The following is a 5,038-nucleotide window of genomic DNA, read 5'->3' as shown; positions in this document are numbered from 1 at the left end:
CACCTGGCCATGCCGGGCGACACTTTTGATAATATCAAAATATACCCTTTATTAATTAACATATGAAATCACATTGTATTATCTAAGACAGCCAGTTTTACGTGTTAAACTTGAATTAGTTGTTTCAATACTTGATTAATTTCTTTTGTTTGTATGGCATAAGTTGATGCTGTTTGCTCACAGTATGGCGAGTAAACACGTAGTTATTTTTCAACTACAGTCAGTATCGCGAATGTATCAAAATTCAAAGAGAGCAAAAAGTATTACTAAGAAAATAGACAGAGAAATGGATAGACAGACATAATTGAAAAGATGGACGTCAGTTAATAACTATTTTGAATGTAGTTACGGTTAATTAAAGCAAGCTTGAAACATATCATCTATTACAGCTTAATTGGTCTTTGTGATTATGAAGAGATTATATATCGAAAAGAAGATATCTAACAAGAATAAAGACCTTTTCCAATTTAATTATTCTATTACAATGCAAATAGAAACAGAATTCAAGCACGTAATCGTTAAAATAACGATTATAAAAATTTGGGTAAATAAACATAAATAGGTAGAATGAAATCTTTCTCAAACTTAAGTTTTGGTAAAAACAAAACAAAAAAAAACGCTTAATTATAGACATTGTTTATTAATAATTAATTTTGGTCTGTATTATCTGAACTTGAATAGAATCCAGGGACGTGGTATACTTAAACTGCTTTTGACACGAGTTTAATGAATGGCTGAAATAGAAACGTTAATGATCTCTTTTGGATAGCAACGTGGATACTTCTCTTCCTACCATAGGTTTTCCTCTTCTGAACAAAATTTATATTCCCATAAACAGGTATATTCTGAGTGAAGAGAGTGATTAGTTAGTTGTATTAATTAAAATTATATCACGTTATCCAAGTCACATTATATTGTATGATCTAGTTGATATTCACGCCTACATACATTGAGGCAATGATGACCTGATGTTACCGAAAAGGTTATTGGATTATCCAGATAAAGTGATCCTGTGTTATCCAATAAAGATTATACCATGATAAATGGTAAAGTTGTCTGGTGTTATCCAGTCAAAAAGATATTATAGTATCAGGGAGAGAAATTCTGATGATATTACAATAAACTTGATCTGAGTTTATCAGCCATTATAGCATAATTGAGCTAGAATTGATCTGGTTTTCTCTATCCGAAATATAAGTTATAAAATGTTGTCCAAGATTCTAAAGAGCTCATTAAATTTATTGTACTTATTTTCTCTGTACAATTCATAGGGAATTCCAGTAGTAATTAGTTTTTTTAACGGAAAGCTACACAGTGAGCTATTTTCTATGCCCTCTGCAGTGATCAAACCCCGAATTTTAGCGTTAGAAACGCCCATGCTTACCGCTTAGCCATATTAATTAGTGTTATTAATTGCAACGTTCATGTTAGTTTTATTTAAATTATTTTGTGTGTGACTCAAGTGTTATTAAAGATAATGTTGTCAACAAACTCATGGACCCCTATAAAGTTTGGTGCGTAAGTAGTTTAGAAACGTCTGTTTAAAAAGCCTTATTGGTAATTCTAGGACAACAGAGCTTCGTATAAGCAAGAGAAATCAACCATTATAGATTTATATCCCCTTGGTGTTAAATGCGAAATTGATGCAAATTGAAGTTACATTTAGATTCTACAAAACCACGTTTTTTTGGAAAAATATGTTTAAGAAAAACGTATATAGAAACAAATTGACAAAAGATGATAATACCATTCATTTGTTACGGTTTATAGTTTGTGTTAGTCATGTTGGTATATATTTTCTATAGCAGTTTTAGTGTTACTTATTGAAAAGATGAACAAATCTCAATTTTTCAACAACGCCCTCTGTTTTTTACTGGATAAATTTCCATTTTGTTCTAATTTACAATTCTCTTTCTCCTAGGCCATCCCCGCGTCTCTCGTGAATTGTCTGTATTTTATTCATAAAGGGGTCTGTCCATGAAAAAATGAATCTGTAAGAACCGGCGATCATGACGGCGCATGGTGATTATTTTTTTCTTTTCTTTTTTAATTCGATCTGAACGCTGTTTGCATTCGTTTTGTCACATCTTCTCGGAAACACGTAAAGGTTTAGAAAGCCGTAGAGTAAAGAAAACGCAAAGAAAAAGGAAACATTTGCACAGCTTGAAGCCGCGAGGCAGGCGTTTAATCCACTTCCTGGAAAGAATCAATTTTCTCTAACAAGTCACTCACTCCTCTCTCTCTCTGATCGTACGAGCACGTAAAATGCTTTTGAATATACATACAGTTACTTGTTGCTGTTATTTAAAGATTTAAGTGTTGTTCCATTTAGTATTTACCAAGAGTGATTATAAGTATGTATGTGTGTACGTAAGCATGTTTTAAAAGGTCAAATTCATAAGTAACTTAACTTACATGAGATTCAGAGGTAACTACTTGGAGGTAATCGTACTTTATACAGAATAATGCTGCCTAGCACCATGTTTCCCTTACAACTGCTTTCTTTTGGCCATGATTACGCATAACATCGCTATACATTGCAACAAGCTACCACGAAAATGATGTCAATCTTAGACCACACACACCTTGATTAATTTTTCACAGACACTCCACCACTTTACGTGGTTGTCTAAGTAAATGTTTAACTCCATTGGACTTAACAAGTGTGTGGTGAATTGGGATTGATATGATTACAGTTTATTTGGCTATCTTTCTCGTGAAAATAGCCGTTGATTTTGACGTGTAACTGCAGCTCCTGAGTGGTGCATGAGCCTACGTTAGCTTTAAATCCTTGTTAATTTGTTTGTTAACGAAGCCTAAAAAGATATGCTCAGCTTCATTGCAATGATCATTTTGGGTCGAAGAGTTCTCTTTTCTAACCATAAACTTTACTTTACGGACGAGTATGTTGCCCTGGTTTGTCATGGGATGTGATTTCAGAGCCTGTTTCTGTTTTAAGAGGTCTGTGCCGGGTTTTTTACTCACATAGAAAATATCAAAAGCTCGCTTTCTTTGAAACCTTATGATCTTTGGCTGCTTTGTTTAACAATCTCGATATAAGAATATCTTTCCTCAGAAAAACTGTGATGTTTTCCTCCAAAAATAAGTAATTTCTGGTGATATTGCAAAATCAGAAATTCGTCGTGAATCAAATCTTTCTTATCCTCCCAGTGCCTTGCTCGCATCGGCGGCAACGCGCCATTGTACTAATAAATCGGTCTATTCAGCTTAGTTGAAAAAACATTAAGTTCACGTTATGTATATTGGTAGTATAACTAATGTTTCTACGGAAAGAAATCCTGAAGAAGACTTGTACTACCAGATCTGAGCAGGTGGCTGAAGCTCATTTAAACGAAATAACAAAACTTTTAAGTACCAAAACCTTTGTTATAAGCTGCTTTATAATTTTTTAATGTATTTTAAAGAAGATTGATGTTTTTTGTTTGTTTGTTTGCTGTTAAGCGCAGAGCTATACAATGGGTTATCTGTGCTTTACATACCGCGGGTATCGAAACCGGATTGCTAGCATTATAAGCCCTCTGACTTGCAACTGATCCATGTGGGGTGGTGGTGGTAAAAAGCCATAAATTCAAACACAAATTTTAGTTAGAAATAATAGCAAGGGAGTTACTTTTTAATATATGTTGAGCTACCCTTCTATTAATAATATACGTATCTTCATACAACCGCGTGTTGCTGCGTATTAATTGGGAAGTAAAGTGTGTACTATCTTCGGTCGAGTTCTCCTAGAAGATTGATTAATTCAATTGAAAGAAGATATGCTTCGAACTTAATCGCCTTAGTCATTTAAAATATAGAAAATTGTGGTACGTCACTGTGTGTGCATTTGATCGATTAATCCAAGCGAGAGAAACCGGTCTTTTGAATATAAATTATGCTTAAGCTTTCAGTGAGAACGATTTCCATGTGTAAGTTTCCATTTAGAAAAGGCTATTGATCAAAAGACGCATACATAACGTAATGGCACTACGTATTCGTTCTAGACGCAAGCAACATTACATTTTATTATACTCGTGCACACACATATACATGCCTACGATTGTACCTTAACTTTAAACTACGAACAGGATGCAAATGCTAAACCTAAGTGAAGCGTTTATCTCCATTTTTCTTTAATGCATTAGATATGTAGTTATGAAATATGAGCCAGAATTAGCGACATCAACGATAATACGATTTTTACAATGATAATGATGATGTTTTCAATAATCATGATGTTGTATTAGATTGCCCGAATATAAAGAAAATGATGGTTCTTGCAACGTCTACTTATAACCATATAATTTGTTCAATTTAGAAAAGGGACCATTTGGGATCTACAATGCACGCGTCTTAATTTCCTAAGACAACATAATTTCGGATTAGCTGTAAAAAGCTTGGTTTCCTTACTTTTACAAAGACATCCAGACTTTCTTCTTTCGTTTTTTTTTCTCTCTCTAAGTTAACAATTTTCTTCTCATATATGTATATGTAACAAATCAGTGTTTCTTTGTCGTACATAGGAGCACGCTTATCGGGTTGTATATCTATATACACAGACACACACTTCACCTTTGGACATATTCCTAACACTATTAGACTGCCACAACGACATTTCTTCGATTCCGTTATCATTTAGAAACTTTTAATTCAAAAGGAGAGTAATTGTGCACGTACTTACATATTTGTACATAAAAGTATCTTTAGTAATTAAATGATATTTAACACAAATGGTTGAAAAAAACGTTCTCTCGGACTGACTTGAAATCCATGATTCTTAACTGTATAGATACCACTTCGTTGTCTGGGGATAAACTGTAAGAAAAGCCTTAAAAACGTCAATTATCAAATGAATATCCTATTTCTAGTGATGCCCTAAACACTCTGATAGCCTCCCAGTGGCACAGCAGTATGTCTGCAGACTTACAACGCTAGAAACCTGGTTTCGATAACCGTGATGGGCAGAGTACAGATAGGTAATTGTGCTTAATTACAAACAAACAAACACTCTGATAATTATATTACACCTGTTTTATTT

Source organism: Limulus polyphemus, unplaced genomic scaffold, assembly GCF_000517525.1.
Source record: "Limulus polyphemus unplaced genomic scaffold, Limulus_polyphemus-2.1.2 Scaffold1596, whole genome shotgun sequence".
NCBI classification, from domain to species: Eukaryota; Metazoa; Arthropoda; class Merostomata; order Xiphosura; family Limulidae; genus Limulus; species Limulus polyphemus.
The sequence above is the reverse complement of the archived record's forward strand: the minus strand, read 5'-3'. Positions refer to the sequence as shown.